This window comes from Rhinolophus sinicus, linkage group LG05 (genome assembly GCF_036562045.2).
Source record: "Rhinolophus sinicus isolate RSC01 linkage group LG05, ASM3656204v1, whole genome shotgun sequence".
Lineage (NCBI taxonomy): Eukaryota > Metazoa > Chordata > Mammalia > Chiroptera > Rhinolophidae > Rhinolophus > Rhinolophus sinicus.
In genome coordinates this window covers 47,680,679-47,698,527 of record NC_133755.1, presented here as the reverse complement: position 1 = coordinate 47,698,527, position 17,849 = coordinate 47,680,679, and positions in this window count along the sequence as shown.

Here is a 17,849-nt window from a genome sequence, read left to right as displayed (position 1 = left end):
CCTAGAGCAAACATCATTTTAGTGGTGAGAAATTAAAAACATTTCATTTCACAAAATCTTTTACAATCAGAAACATGACAAGTATCCCTACTATCATTTTTGTTCACCACTGTATTTATAATCTGAGCTAGCACAATAAGATAAGAAAAAAACAAAATTATAATGAATGTAAGAAACAAAAAATCATTATTTATAGGTAATAGTGTTGTTATATGAAATACCAAAACAATCTATCAATCTACAGAAAAACTACTAGAACTAACAACTGATTATATCAAGTTTGTCAGGTACAAAATCAAGATACAAAATTTAATTCTATTTCAATATACTGACCATGCATTTCTAGAAAAACTAATTTAAAGAATATATATAATATGTGATCACAAGTAATAAAAGAATCTAAAAGTAAAAAAGACATTTTTAAAAAGATGCACAAGACTTTTGTGAAGAAAATTTTAAATTTTATTGAAAGACAAAAAGGAATACTACATTCATAGATAAAAAATTCACTATTGTAAAGATTCAACCCTCTGCAAATTCACGTAGTGATGTGATGTAATTTTTACCACAATTTTAGTGCCTGTATGCAGTTTGTGTGTATGATTTGACAAGATAATTCTAGAGCAAAGTGTAAAGAACAGTCTAGAAACTACTCAATAAAGTAAAACAAGCTGTGGGGTTGGGGAAAGGAGAACTTAACTTACTAAATGTCAAGACTTATGTAGAAGAATATAGAGACAAGAAACAGTCTCATTTGTATCAGGCAACTTGACACAGGACGGAGCTAAGAGTGAAGAGGAGCACGGAATGCAAGGACTGGTCAATAGTGCACACGATCTATAGAAACAATTTACATGGACTAAGGACATAAAAGTAAAAGGTAAAAATTTTATACTATTAGAGGAAACATATAGGAGAATATCCTTAAGATCTTAGGGAGAGGAAGAGTTTTTATCATCAAGACCAAAAAAAAAGGCAAACAGTAAAAAAAAAATTTTGACTATGTTAAAAGTAAGACTTTTGCTCATTAAAAAAACTATAAAAGTAAAAGACAAGCATAAACTGGAAGAAGATATTTACTATACATGTAACTATCAAAGGCTTATCATCTAGGATATATAAGGAGTTTGAGGAGGAGAATGAGGAGAAGGAGGGAAGAAGAAAGGGAAGACGGGAGGAAAAGAGAGGGAGAAGGAGAAGAGAAAGGAAAAAGAGGAAGAAGAGGAAGAAGAGGAAGAGAGGGGAAAGAGGAGGAGGAGGAGGAGGAGGAGGGGGAAATAACTAAAAGCTAAAAGGTCAAATGCATTAGCAGGCATTTCACACAAAAACTCAACCCAACAAATAAAGAGTGCTCAATCTCTTTATTAATCAGGGAAAAACAAATTCAAATAAAACGTTAGGTTAACATTTCACACTTACTAGATTAGCAAATATGTAACAGTATGATAGTACTAAGTGTTGGTGAAAATCTGAAACTGTGGGAACTCTCACACCCAGGGGAAGTGTTGGTCTAAGCACTTCCCCTTTTACCCCCGATAAATTATTGCACATGTGTATCAGGAAACGTAGATAACAGGCACAGCAGCATTGTTCATAATAACACAAATTAAAAATGACACAAATGTCCAACCACAGTAAAACAGATAAATTCGGTTCTACTCCTATTAAAACAAACACCAGGCAGCGGTAAAAGTGAATAAAGCCCAGCTACACAACACAGTGGGGCAGTCCTCAAAAGTCATAATATCAAGCAGAAAAAAGACCAATTAAAAAAGAATACACAGAGTGTTTATATCCAAAGAAAGTTCATACAACAAGCAAAATTAAATAATATATTGCTTAGGGACACGTGCTCGTGTGTGATAAAATATAAAAAAAAGCAAATGAAGGAAGAACACAAAATCCAGCAGATCAGCTTCCTGGGGGTAAGGTGATTGGTGAGGTCAGAAATTAGCACCTGGGGCTTTGAAAACACAGATAAAACTCTGTGAAGCTGGGCAAATGCATTTCAAACTGCACCTACTCTGATGCACACATGATATAATTCAGAACTTTAATTCAGAAGAACTTCTAAGACATAATAGTGTGTTTGTAGGTGACTTTAAGTATTTTTTCACTTTTCTTATTTGAATTTTCTATTTTTGTCAATAATGAACATAACATAGTTGTGTAATACATTTTAAATCAGTTATGGAATAAGACATAGTTTTGTTAAAAATCTGCATTAGTGGATACATCTAGTCAGCTCAGCAACTTCAGGACCTAGTTGATCTCACATCAAAAAGATCATCCACGTGACATGACAACTTGCTCATTCATGGGCCAAGGAACTCTGCAAGGACTTTCTCCATTAGCAGATACAAATGCAGAAAGGATAATGTTTGCAAGAACTTATAAAAAGTATTATTTTCTTATCTAAAGAGAGAAAAATTCCAGAAATTTTACTTATATGTCTAAGACCAGTTTTACAAGTTTAATACTTTTAAAAAGTATTTTAAATTTAGATTTAAATAATTATTTGAGATCTATCTATGTAGTAATATAGCCACAAAGAACATTGAAAAGAATAGATAAAAGAAAAAATACCTCTCTTGAGTCTACCTTCCCAAGAGCCACAGTTGGCACTTGTTTTCCCATTAACATTGTTTTCCTAAGCATAGCTATTTCCTCTGAAGTTTTAATTCAAGTGAAGATGCATGTCTCTACTCTGCATTTTGATGACCTAGTATTATATCAAAAGTCTTTGTTGACATTGCTAAAAATTTCACAAAAATTATTTTAAAAGGGGCAGAAGATTCCATGGAGTGGATGTACCATAACTTACTTACCAATCCCCTGTCTTCCTTTTGCTTCAAGACTTCAAATGAAGTTCGCAAAAACTAGTTTAGAACACAATTCTTAAAAGTTCCAATGTTTCCATAGTGCCCAAGTGCTAGAAAGACTGCCTGGCCCAATACTTCCTCTACCTCTATCCCGTCTGGGCCCACTGCAAGTGGGGTCCTCAGAGTTGAGATGCTGAAGTCCCCAGGAGCTTGCAGTTAGTTATGGGCTCTTGATTCTGTCTCCACAGGGAGTCCCAGAAACCTAACCTAAAGGCCTACTCTCTGGACCACTACTTCTATACCAACATCTTTACTTAGGGTTTCTCCAAAGGCAGAGCGTGAGAGAAGGACTTGGCATGTGGGAGCAAGGAACACGAGACAGGGGAAGTTGCGTTATCAGTGTCACAGCTCTGGGCAATAGAAATGTGATTAGGCCCTGGAGCTCTGAGAAGCTTAGAGGATGCCTCCAGAATTGTCTAATATTGGAGGGATGGGAGGCTGGGTCACTTACCTCCTGGCTTCCATCTCCTATTGGTTGAGGTTTACCTCTGGGAGGATAAACTGCCCCCTGTCCCCAACCCCCTCCCACTTTGGGCTTTGCTGTGCCTTGGCCAAGCATACAGCTTCAGAGAAGACTGAGCCAGAAGACCAGTGGTGGTGCATTCTGGGAAGGGATGTGGCCAACCCAAAGTAAGTCAGCTACCACAGAGCCACCCCCTGCAGCTGTAGCTGAAATCAGAGTTGGGCTGAGGAAATATAATATTGGGATTCAAAGGTGCCTGATACACTCATATTAAAGAACATGAACTCTCCTTTTACTGGCAATGGAATCTATTAAAAAGTTTGGTAAGTGAGGGTCTGCTTCCTATAACTGGGTAGATAACAGAAATACTTGGTAAGAAATAATTCGGGAAGAAGAGATTGAGGGAGATAGATGAAGAGTTTAGTTTGGAGCACCGTGGTTTGAGGTTTACGTGTGACATCATCAAACTGCAGATATTCACGTGAAAATTGAAAATACTGTATGATGCTCAGGGGAAAGGCCCAGATGAAGAAAAATATCAGTGGCAACTGAAGCCATGAGAAAAGATGAGATCACCTGGGGAAACATATGGAATGGCAAGAGAAGAAGGCCACAGCAGACCTCTCTAGAACACCTAACTTTAAAGGGAAGCAGAGGAAGAAGAGCCAGCAAAGGAAATGGGCAAACATAGTAAGAAGGCAGAGAAATCATCAGGTAAAATGGGTCCAAGTCTTAGGAGGAGAGACTTTTATGAAAAGTGTAGTCACCACGTCAAATGCTAAGGAGAGACTGTGACGATGAGGACTGGGGAGAATCTAGTACATTTTAATTGGTGACTTGGTTAAAAACAATTTTAGGAGATGGCTCGGGATAAAAGCCCATGGGGACTTGAAGTGTAGGTCTGAATTAGGGAAACACCAGCTCTAGCTGCACTGAGACTGGGAGAGGAATCAGGAGGCTGTGGGAACGGAGGCAGTAAATCAGGAAAATCTATACTAAGGTGGTGGCAGTGACGGTGATGGAGAACATGGGTTGTCAGGTTTTGAGGTACATATGTCTGAGGTAGGAAAAAAAAGATAACTGACTAGATTGCAGACATGAGGCTAGAGGGAGCCAGGAGAGAGACAAACCTAAAGTGTCTCTAAGGCTTCTGTCGAGCTAGGGGGATTGGGCAATACACGGGGCATTAAACAGTCTTGAATACGTGAGGTGGAACAGTTTTGGGGGAAATATAATGAATTCCATTTGGGGCATAGGGATGTGTGAGACGGCCGATGTGTGATATCCTATTAGAAATATCTAGAAGTCACTTGGATTTATGGATCTTGAATTTATGAGAGAGATGAAAATATAGATTTGTGATTTTTCTACATATAGAAAGATAAAGTTATATGTTTAAAATAGTATAGTTCTCTACCCAGGAAAATCCTAAGAGCTAAAACAGAAGAGACTACAGGAGAAAGTCTTAAGAATCCAGGCATGAAACATGATGGTGAAGGAGCCAGGAAAGGAGATATAATGCAGAAAATAAAGAACCCAATTCCTTATAAAAGAGATACTTCTGTTCTAACACAGATAAACGCCTAAAAAGCTCTGTTTTCTTTCAAACCAGGATGGAAATATTGGCAAAGAAAGTAGAAAAACTCTGGCTTCATAGTCTTCCTGCAGATCCCAAATCCATGGCTATAAATGAACTGCAGGATAAGGCCAGACTTGCATTTTGTAAACAAGAAACAGCTCTCAGACAAATAAAATACTTGCATTTGTCTGTAAAATTAAAATTCATGGGGTTTGATAAATTACATCCTTTTTTTTTCTCCTACTGCAGGATATCTGGCTTTCTCTGCTTCTCTATGTTGCCTCTGACTAGAGCATTACATTAAATGTTTTTCTACCTCACCTCACCTATGCTACCTCTCTTGAACCCTTAGGTTGTCTCTCTCTACTTTTTATAAAAGCAGAGTGGAATGTGATTTTCTGGTTTTGCTGCTCTGATGAAGGAAACATGCCAGGTTGAACCAAGCACTAGTCCCATTTTGATGGGGCTTATATTCTTTTGCTTAGGCTTCCGTAACTAATGCTTGGACTGGGTGGCCTAAGCATCAGAAATCTATTTTCTCATAGTTCTGGAGGCTGGAAATGCATGATCAAGGTCCAGTAGAGTTGGTTTCTGATGAGCAGGCTCTCTTCTTGGCTTGTGGACAGCTGCGTTCTAGCTATGTCCTTACATGACTTTTTTTCTATGGCAATTTGAGGGAGAGGGAGAAGCAGAGAAGAGGGAGAAGGAGAGGGAGAGAGGGAGAGAGATAGATGATAGATAGATAGATAGATAGATAGATAGATAGATAGATAGATAGATAGATGGATGGATGGATGGATGGATGGATGGATGGATGGATGGATGGAGAGAGAGAGAGAGAGAGATATGATAGATAGGTAGGTAGATAGATAGGTATAGCTAATGTGCTTTCTGGTATCTTTTCTTATAAGAACACTAATCCCATCAGAGATTGGGGCCGCATCCTTATAACCTCATTTAATCCAATTACCTCCTAAAGTTCCCCTCTCCAAATACAGTCGCATTGAGGGTTAGGACTTCAATATATGAAGTTGGGTGGTGTGTGTGGGTGGATGGCGCACAATTCAATCCATAACAAGGCTTGTCTTGCTGAGATAATTCAAGAAGAAGTATAATCCAGAGCCAAGTGGCTGTGGGCCCTGAGTACCCATTCAAGCTGTTAAAAGCATTCTAGAGACTCTCACGAGGACTGAAAATTGCTGGGTGAGGGTTTTTGTTTGTTTGTATTTGTTTTTAAGAGAGTTGGCCTTTGTAAACACTTAAAAATCACAATACCTCATTTTGTTTCAGTTAATGTGAATACACATTTATTATTTACCACTACAAATAATTAATTTGTGCTGTCAATTTATGTAGGACTGAACATCTCTCAATCATGGTGAACCCTAAATACTAACATAGACTCATTGTAAGTAATATGTATGTGGAAAGTATGCAAGAGTAACAGCTTCAACTATCAAATCATTTGAAAATTGGGCATGTCAGAGTGTGCAGGATTACTTTAGAAGGATGTTGGAGTTTATTGCTCGTCCTCAAAGAATATTCCAGGAAACCACTTAATAGCTCCCTGGACACCCTGTTGTTGGGAAGGTGGAGGCCATTGGACTGTGGTGGAAGGTTCAATAGGAAGTGTTATTAGCCGTGGCCATAGTCCCTGCCTTGTCCTTGACTTTTGTTTCAGCCCCAGCCTCTGGCATTTGTGATTAGCCCCAAGAAGAAGGGAAAATACACACAAAAAACTGAAAGATAGAAATGATGAAAGATTCTTGCTGCTAGGAGTACTGGAAGAGGCTGATGGCACATAACTCTCTGGTTTGTACTTGGACAATAAAGAGTGAAACACAAGTGGGAAGAGGATTTTTCTCTTTGTCTCCACACAGCAGCTGTAGAAGCAGGTCCGGTGATATTATCCTAGTGTTGCTGAGGTCAAGAGAGAAAAACAAGAATGTATCCACAGCCACCAGTGTCAGGCAGCGACAGAAGCCAGGAGGAATGGGGGGCAGCAGCGAAGTGATGCCTGTAGGGGTTCTCAGGAGTGCTCAGGAGAGACCCTAGGAACCTTTGGAAACAAAGAGGAGAATTGGTAAAGCTGAGGTCCTCACCATTTCCCCAGTGGGCTATATACTTGCCCCAACTGCTAATACGATGCATAGTTTTCAACTTTTTTCTTTAGGGTGGTGAGAGCAGGGATCCAAGTTATACAGTTGCTTGTGGGTCTCTGTAGACCTGACAACAATGTTGGTGCTGGTCCTAGAACATTAGTCTTGAAAGCAGGCTGCATTGGTGGAACTGCCCATCCGCAGTGCCTGAAACATGTGCCAGCTCTCCACAGCAGGAAGGTTAGTGAAGATAATCCTTTGATGGCCTGAACCAATCAATGGTGGCTCGGCTGTGACTCCTGAAGACCACAGAAAGAGAGGAGAGTGCAATTTGTCAGCTGAAGCATGAAAAGATCTTGCTATTCATATAAATGCAATGGTCTTACACAAGTCAGTCCGCCTACACACACACACACACACACACTCACACAGATTCGTTCTTCTTCACTTAACCACATCTCCCAGCTACACGCTCACCAACCCCCCAAACAGAAACACAAACTGTAGTTGTAAATCATGTCTGTCCTTTCAAAGTTTACTTTGATTTTCACTTTAACCTCACATCACTTGGAAGTTTATATTAGGATAAGGAGAAATCCTTATATATAGTGAAGAAGGATCAAGGGAGGAGGAACTCACAATATTTCGTGCCCCAGTTCTAACACCTCACCCCAGCCCTCCCTACCCCAATGGAAGAATATTTTTTCATGCAAGATAAGACCTTGACTCAGCCTTGCAAGCCAGGATTCCATTTGGTTTCTAGTGTGGGAAAATGAGAAAACGTCTATGGGTTCTTCTTGAGCATGGGAGGGAAAATACAATAGACGATAAACATATAGACATTTCTCAGTGCACCAGTCTAAAAATGGTCATGATTGGAGCCCAGCCTGAAAGCTGCCTCAGCTGCTTTACCTCAACTTTTTGCCCTTTTCCCAACATGCACATATTTATAACCTGGGTTTCCCAAACAGATTACTCTGTATTTCCGCCATCTGGTTTATGGATTTTTTTTTAACACATTACAGGCTGCCAAATGGTAAAGCTAGTAAGATTCTTGTTTGAGAGAAAGCAACACTGGCAGAGTGTTGTAAAATAACAGTACATTAGCTACTCAGAAGCAGTAGCACAGCTTCAGAGACTTCCAGAATGCTGGAGGACTTTGAGAGGATTTAATGAGGATGCAATGAAACTACTTATATGTTTGGCAAAATGTTAAAATGTTCTCTTCTGTAAGTACAGGGAGAATTTCACCAAAGCGTAGAAGGTGAAATGTTTTAATTTTGCTTTCCTTTTATCACTGTGTCTCCACCGTAGAAAAATGGTGTGGCTTCATTTCACAGAGACCCAGCTATTGTGTTTTTGTTGCTTCTGTTTCTGTTATGAAGTAGAGTCAAGACAATGTTAAAATGGGCCTCCCTTGTTCAATGGAAGGTCCCATAAAGTTCATGTCACAGCAACATTTTTGTTAAGTGAATCCTATTACACTGTTCAATTCCATTATAAATGTCAGAGATTCAGTCTACAGGAAAACCAGCTGGCCCAGAATAGAATGAAATCACAGGCCAGAATGTGGAAAATGTTCTCAAAACGCTTATTTAAAGGAACAAATCATATTTGCTGTTGGGAAAATATTATCATTCGAGATATGGGTAAAAAAGTATTCTCCACTCAAATAATAACATAAATAAAAATATGGGGATAGGAAACTCTGGCAGCATTTTCATCTGCCTCAACTTGATTTGCACATTTCAACTAAAGAAAGCAATTCCTAATTATTAGAACATTTGGTGATGGGTGTCTTATTTTATTTTAATCAGCTTCAATTACCTTAAAGTTTTGACTTGATATTCTAGATAATATAAATTTTTTTGGTGGGGGGGTGAGGTGGAATGCACTTTTTCTAGACGTTTATGTTAATATCTCCAGATATCTTTAACAGTATCCTTATACTAGGGGAACAAAGAAGACAGTGTAAAATGCAATACCCAAAGATTGTTTTTAATTGCTTCACTGAAGAGGTCTGCTCTAGTCTTAGCAGAAACAGGTGTTATTTAGCAAATGACTTTGTGGCTCTTGTATGGCAAAGGTTGTTTGTACATTTTGTTCTGGTCTTAAATCAAAATTTGCTTCATTTGCCTGATAGTGTTTTCTCATTTGGGGCCGTTAGCATATCAGTTGGTGTTTCTTTTTCTTTTCTTTTCTTTTTTCTTTTTATTGGGGAAGGGGAACAGGACTTTATTGGGGAACAGTGTGTACTTCCAGGACTTTTTTCCAAGTCAAGTTGTTGTCCTTTCAATCTTAGTTGTGGAGAGCACAGCTCAGCTCTAGGTCCAGTTGACATTTCTAGTTGCAGGGGGCGCAGCCCACCATCCCTTGCGGGACTCGAGGAGTTGAACCGGCAACTTTGTGGTTGAGAGCCCACTGGCCCATGTGGGAATCGAACCGACAGCCTTCAGAGTTAGAAGCATGGAGCTCCAACCGCCTGAGCCACCAGGCCGGCCCCAGTTGGTGTTTCTTGAGTTTAGAAAAATTTTGAACACTAACTAGACAGATTCATTTGTTCATTCATTCATTCATTCATTCATTCATTCATTCATTCATTCATTCATACAGAGATTAGATACAAGATTACTACTCTGAAGCTGCCTATAGTGCAGGGAAAAGATTGAATGTCTATAAAATATTTACCACACTATGCACAATCTGTTATTTAATCACTACTTCTTAAAATATAGGAATTGTTACCCCCACTTTAGAAATGTGTAAACTAAGGTTCAGAGGTTCTATGCAACTGGCTCAAGATTATACTAGTATTAAGTGACAGAGTCCAGATTTAAACTTGGGGTTCTCTGATGCAAAATTCCACACAACTCCCATTACAACACCCTGCTGTTTAAAAATGTTTAGCAGTTTAAGAATTAGATAACCAAATTATAATGATAAAACAAGATTCCTAAATTTTCTAAACTTAAGAGTATGCTGTTGTCTACATGAGTATCTGTTTTAATTCATGAATCCTTAAGTTTAGGAGCCTGAAAGGCAAGTGTTCTATAAAGGACAGGGATTTCTGTGCTATTTAAAATAAATTTGCAGCAGTTCCAAGCAATCCCTTGGTAATATATAAACTGACAGTTGGAAACTTTGTTGACGTTAACATTATGATATAAAATCTACCTTCTGGAGATCCATCATGTTACTGTCATCTGGAGAGGAACGGGAAGACGATGGTGTTGGTGTGTTTGCGGAGGTGGGGGTGGGTGGGGAGTGGGATATAGGTAGCCAACCTAAAGTCTCCTAGTGGCCAGTCTCAAAATACAGGTGAGGTGGGGGGTGGGGGTGAGGGATGGGCAGGGAATAAAACACCTTAAGGGTTTCTTCTTCTCCTTTTTTCTCACTCTGGACCAATTCTATTCCCCATACATTAGAGAAGGGAAAAGGGATAAATTCATCAGGCAGAGAAAAATAAAAGGAAGGGGCTATAAATGAGAAATAAGGTAGGAAAACTTAGAGAAAATGTTTTCTATGCACTCAGAAATAGTGACATGAAATGAAGTCATCAATAATGCCTGGGATACTACTTCGTATTTCTTCAATGAATTTTGAAGTTTGGGATGGGGAAATTTCCTCCCTAATATGAGTAATAGACACAAAAGTTTTAAAATATGAATGATCTCCAGTGAGTCAAAATGCTACACTCAGGATGGCCTCTGAGGTAGTTAGAATCAACAGAGTATTCAAGTACAGTTTTATGGGGTCCTGAAATCAACTCTTTTGACTTGGAAAACTCCAGCTGAACTTCCAGCGGCTCTCTTAGGAGACCCCTCAGTTCCTGGTTGGGTCTGTAGTCTCTAGAGTACTTAAAGGGCCCAGGTAAATTGCTTTATTTTGGAAATTTATCACACCTTCTCATTCATTCTCAGACATGGAAGCTAATTTGACCTTGGTCACACCGAGGAAAGGCAAAGTGAGCAAAGCAGAGAATTTGTGAGAATTTTTATAAGCAAACTTAGTGAATGATTAGCAAACTATTAGAGTGAATTTCCAAAAATATTGTGCATGTGTCTTTATCATGGTGACAAGTATCAGTGAAGGAGAATGAATTTGTCATAGGCTGGGGGTGGGGGAGTACTGGGTTGCACATGAGGTTTATGAGAGAAGGGAACCAACATGTAGTGAGGAGAAGAGAAGACTGAAGGCCAATTTAATAATATTCCAGTAACTAATGGGCAATCATCACAGAGATGTTTTCTGTTTCAATTCAATTAATATAGTAGTCATCTGTTTTAAGTTGGCAATAAAGATTGGAGCATCAGTGGAGAGAGACATGTGTCAGTCACTTCTCCCTCTGCTCTTTCCTCTCTTCTGAATCTTAACTTTGTGCCAAAATGAATACGCAGGTACTCACTAGAAGAGAACGGGGAGGCACTGGAAAGTGAGGTATAGGATAACCCTGAGAAAAGTTTCTGTAGAGCAAAGAACACATCACTGAGACCAGGATGGTCACTATTCACCAAAATGCACATTCTTCTTTCTGAACACACAGCCACAGTCATATTGTAGCTAGGGTCACCAGAGCACAAAATTCTAGGCAATGCCATGTGAGTGAAAGTGATAGAAGCCACTTTTAGGCATGGTCCATGGAAATCTTCCACACATGTTTCTCCATGTTTTTCTGACTAGAATGGAAAAGAACACAGAGGCTTTGGAGAACTTGTGTTGATAATGACAGAGGCTTGGCCAGCCTGAGTTACTGAACCACAGGTAGTTCCTCCGATGGAGGAAAATCATCACCATGAACAAAGAGCACCTGCCTTATCTGTTATGTGAGCATGAAAGAGTCTTTTAGTGCATTTCAGTCATTCTCCATTTCAGGTTCTGTTTCTTTTAGCATCTGTTTCCCTGCTAGTCACTAAAGACAATTTCATGGGGGGAATATATAAGTAATGTGTAATTACATTTTATAATTAAAAAATAAACAAACAAACGGTAAGAGCTCCTTTTCTGCAGGTCTCTAACATTTATTTCCTGTGTTTGGACTTGTTGAGAGGAGGTCTTGCAAAAGAGAACAGGGATGGGTGCACACACTTTTCCCATAACACCACAATTCCATGATCCCATGACAGTCGGGCCATAGCGTGAATTGTGTCGATTCCTAAAAGGGATCTGAAAAATCTATACCTTTCCTGTTGGGGAAATTCTCTTGATTTATGATCACCATATTTATATGTACTAAATCATACTGAAATATTATATATATATGTGTGTGTGTATATATATATATATATATATATATATATATATATATATATATATACATTTTGTCGAGCGGCGTGCTGGTCATCCAGATTAATGACTTCACGGCTGGCATAAATTCTGAGATGCATTTGCAGTGGGTATGTGTTATTTGAATGGCAGAGGCAGATTGATGGTGTCTGTATCCCACGTGAGTGTCAGGCAGTCCAGCAACTGCTCAGTGCACTCACTCTACGACCATAAACTTGAGTTGTTATGATTGTTGGTAACAGTTGTACTTTAAGCCATGAAGAAGAGTTATTTTAAAATGATGATCCATGTTGTTCCCTAATCACTATTTTTAAAGGCCTTGATGCTCCTACGATGTCACTGATAGAGCCAACGCATGCCCACGTAGTTGATGGAAATGCTTCGATGCCACATTAATATCTATCTGCATAAGCATCAGAGTAAATTCATTTATTATTTGAATATGTTTGCTGTCACCCAGTTAAAAAATAACTGTTTAGTTTTCTTTTTGAAAAATATTATTCCAAGGTTGCTACCGAATTGTTTGTACAGGAGTAAGAGACCTTCTGCCGTCAATCATTTATCAATTAAAATACTTTTAATGAACTAGCAGATTTTACTTTATTCCCAGCACAATGTTAGGTACCAAAAGGTAGGGAACAGAGAAGAGATATGTGACATGGTTTCTACAGTCTTAGGAGAGGCACATTTAATATGATAAGACACATTTACACAGGTAGAATTAGATTTGCTCAAGAGGACCTGAATTTGAATCGTGTCCCTGGTACTTGTTACTTTCACTGAACAAGTCACTTGATCCCGGGGAAGTGGGGGTAGGTGGGTGGGGCGTTGAGAAGGGGGGCTCAGTTTTCCCATCTGTAAAACAATTACAATACTACCTCCCTCCCAACATTGTCTGTCAGATTAAGGAGTAGAGTGCCTCCTTTGATCCTAACACGAGTACTGAGAGAATAAGAAAAGAGCTCATAATTATCACCCAATTGAACCAGCAGTGAGTGAGGGATTCTCACAAACAAGGAAAGGCTTAAAAAGTAGCAAATTGTCAAGGAAGACTCACAAGAGGCGAGAGATAAGGATTCTATACCTGCAAGTGTAGTTGAGGGCCAGCCAGGTCTAAGTGAGCAGGATTAAGAAACCAGAAGTGTGGAGATTTGAACATGATTCTACCGTACGCTCTATATCTCGTGTCTCTTTCTTACACATCAGCTGGACAAGAGAGGTGTTCAGCTCTCCCCTGGTTTAGGAAAACAGTCGAGAATCTGCTTGTGCATTGAGTTATACTTTTAAGATTCCTATATGTATATATTTTTTAAATATTTTATTGGGGAAGGGGAACAGGACTTTATTGGGGAACAGCGTGTACTTCCAGGACTTTTTTTTTCCAAGTCAAATTGTTGTCCTTTCAGTCTTAGTTGTGGAGGGTGCAGCTCAGCTCCAGGTCCAGTTGCAGTTGCTAGTTACAGGGGGCACAGCCTACCATCCCTTGCGGGAGTCGAACTGGCAACCTTGTGGTTGAGAGCCCATGCTCCAAACATCTGAGCCATCCAGAAAGCAGCTCAGCTCAAGGTGCTGTGTTCAATCTTAGTTGCAGGGGGTGGAGCCCACCATGCCTTGCGCAACTGGAGAAATTGAACTGGCAACCTTGTGGTTGGGAGCCCACTGGCCCATGTGGGAATCGAACCGGCGGCCTTCGGAGTTGGAGTAGGGAGCTCTAACCGCCTGAGCCACCAGACCGGCCCCCAAGATCACTATATTTGACAAAGCACTTGTTATCACTTGATTTACTTGTTTGTTTATTGAATATTATCTCCCCCTCTGGGATGTAACCTCCATGAGGAAAGACACAAATTATTTTTCCACTGATAAATTTTTTCACTGATAAATCCCTGTGTTGAGAATGCAAATGAATAGATACTCAATGTGCATTTTGAATAAATGAATGAATCAAATCAATTATTGGGTATCCACTACGGGCAAATCATAGTGTTTAGGCCTGAGGCACCTACAAAAGATGGTTAAGAAAGGTCTCTGCCATCAAGAGATGAGCTCTGTTGGGTCTAAGCCGATTATCTAAAGTTTTGTTTGCAATTGAAGTAGGCAATATTGGCCAGTAAAACGAATGACTCAGTCTTCCAGAAGCTTTTGAGGAAGAAAATTCTGGGCTCTTAAGAGAAATCCAAACTCTTTCTCTCTCATTCTCTCCCCCTTCTCCTTCCTTCCTTCTTGTCTCTCTCTCTCTCTCCCCACCACATCTCTTTCTCTCTGCTCCCCACTCCTCTCCTTTTCCCCATCTTAGACCTAGCTGCCCATAGTCATCTTGAGACTACAAGATAAAACCAGCAGCACAGGGAGCAAGGTAGAGCTGACAGAATGAGAGAGAAATGAGGGTGGGAGGCACCTTGATGGTCAACCCATCTCTGGACTCCCAGTTCTGTGAGTCTTTGAGAGTTCTTATTATTCAGCCACTGGGATCTGTTTTTTATTACTTCAGCCAGAGCATCACACTTGATATCACCTGTTAAAATTCCTTCCAGAGAGCTGAATAGAAAATATATGTGGTCATCAAGAACCTGCCAAGTAGTCTCTCACAATCTTTCAAAATACTCTTCACCAAAATGCATTATCCAATGCTTCCCCAGATAGAGAAAGACAGTACCAAAGACCAGATTGATCGAATTAAGAATAGAAACAAACAAACAAACAAAAAGAATAGAAACTAAATCTTGCTACTTTTGCCAGGAAGCTAAGAGAAAAAACAAAACTATCGTACAGAAAAGGGAGTAGGAGTGTCCTGTATCTTTTGAGACTCTTAACAACTGATGTGTACTAATATTTCCATCTATGCCCAGTTACCAATTTTGTCTTTAAGAGGTGCTAGTGAAATAGGCCAACCTACTCATCCAACAGCAGTGTTGGTTTTCCTGTCCAGTGAGCCAGTCTGCAACTCTGTCCCTGCACAGGTTGAAAAGGGCTCAGCAAAGAGATGAGATTCAAAGCGATCTCTTCCAATTCTAGTTATTATCATGGCTCAAGTTTGTTGTGAAGGAGAAATTTAAAACTATTGGTTACTGGGAATCATTTGAAATTTTAAGTAATATATACCCCCCGCCCATCTCCCACATTCATCCCTGCACTCTCTAGACACTTCCTGCTTATTTTGTCTACAGCATTTATTGTCTTGACACACTATATATTTTCATTGTTTGGTTGTTATTGTCTATATGCTCCCCCCTCAAAAAAAAAATTGTAGGCTCCACGAGACTGTTTTCTAGTTCACTGCTAATTGCCAGCACCTAGAAGAGTGTCTGACGCATAGTAACTAAATAATCAATAATTTTTAAAAGAATGAGTGAATGGATTTTTCATTTGCACAAACATAAAACAATTGAGATGTTTTACAAACTCAGTTTCAAATTACAAATCCAAGCTTGAAATGACATATTCTCTCGTCTTCCTTTAGCTAATAAACAATTTTTAAACATCAAGGGACTTCTTTTGAAACTTGGATCCATTCAAAAACATTTTTAACTCAGGGGAGAGTATAGTAAGGAAAATGTAGATTCACTCCATCACAGAGCAAGGAGAGAATTTGGAGACTTTTGGACTATTGACCTTCAGTACAGGTTTTAAATTATAAAGCTATATTGTTTTCTTATGCACCTTTAACTATAGATGAACTATTCTACCTTGAAACTATAAGATCACATATAAATTAATTTTGAAAGTGCTCCAATAAAAAATGGTCAATGTTTTGAAACTTTCACTTGGTAGAAATAAGACATAGAAATATCCCAACTCTTAGGTTAGAGCACGGAGGACGGAAAGCTTGCACTAATTTTTGTTCTGCTTCTGCAGGTGGTTCTGTCTTTGCCTGGGGACGGTAAGTTCCCTTCCCTAGGCTATAGCCGTCTCTTTGGTTCCTCACCACTTCAATTACCTTGCCTCTTCTTCCTTCCTCACCTATTATTTGAGACGATGTAGTGGTCCAGTGAGCTGCAGAAAGTTAACAAGTGCTGAACAAGTGTGGAATCCATACGATCCCTCCAGCCCATTAGTTCCCCTAGAGTTAAGTGTCCAGTTTCTTTCAATAAGTACCGTCCGCTCCTTGTTCGAGGAAATGCTCATGAGTAAAACTCACCACCACATGGCTCACAATCAAAGAGGGGCTTGTTGAATAGGTCGAGGAAGGGTTTTCCAGCTCTAGATGGCTGAAGTACCCTATTTTTCCACAGAAGCAGGTAGTCAACCAGGGTGTTTTCTCACTGAAGGTCAGGCTTTTGTGTTACGAAACTTTTAGCAGACGTGATAAGCAGTAAATTGTAGATCTATCACTTTTTTTTTTTTCACCCCAGAAAGTGTGTGTGTATGAAATCAACAGAATACTGCCTCTCTGTGATTTATGGTCCACTTTTGACCACCTCTTATCAGGTTCCCACAAGCCCTTTTCTGATGCAGCTCAGGTCTGAATGACAATAGACAAACTGGCACCATTATGCACCAAAACCTCTCTCTGAATTCTAGACACCAAGATTACATCTAAGGTATTGATTTATTGCTGCTGTTCCCCACCCACAGGGACCAGTTTGTTCAGCCTGAACAGGATCGACTATTATTAAATGGAGCCAACAACTCTATGTGAACTTGGTAAAGAAATAATCATTTGCTCCCACGTTTCTAGCAACCTGGGCATATAAGGAAATGCTTGCGTTTAAATATTTAGACTGTTTATTCGTCTCTGCTTGTCTCTTCTTTAAGTATGCAAAAGAAGATAAAACAAGCCTTTGGAAGAAGGGAACCTTTGTCATTTCTCAGAAGTTGAAACACAATGTGCTTCTTTTTATGAACCACACTGAAATGATTACAAATCTCTGCTTTGGTGTATATTTCTGAAACACCTACTGTATCTATAGCAATGAGGTTTTATGACAGCTTTAACAGTTTCTTCAAAATTTATATGTTCTACCAGTAGATCATTTTGAGGAGTGATATAAATTTTACAGCACATCAGAGTTTTATATCACCTACCGATGCCTGATGTAGGAATCGCATTAAGCAGGCCCTACATCCACCCACAGTCTTCTGTTCTTCCGGGTATTTATGTTTGCCAGGCAAAAGGGCCCTTCAACACTTTCCTGTTTACAAATGATCATTCCTCCTCCCTTGTTACCTTTCAGTTTAACTTTATTCAGTCTGACTATTTGTCTGTGGGAGATTCACCCACATCCTCATCAATTTACATAACAGACAATCTGCAGGATCCTGGCTCTCTGACTCTCCTGTAGTGGGGAGGCTGGTGTTTCTGGGGTTTCTGGAGCCCCTGAAGACCAGAGTGAGTGAAATGAACACCAAAGAAGGAAATCCTTCTCTACCAGGCTCTTACTTTCTGATCCCCAGTTGGTTTTTATGGTCTGATATATGATAGCGGACTTACAGGTGGCTCTGAAACAGTACATTTATAACCATAACTGCCTGAAGAAATCTGGACACGTGTTGCTAAGTCTGTGGGAGAATTCTGGGACCGTGAGCCTCAAGATTTAGATACA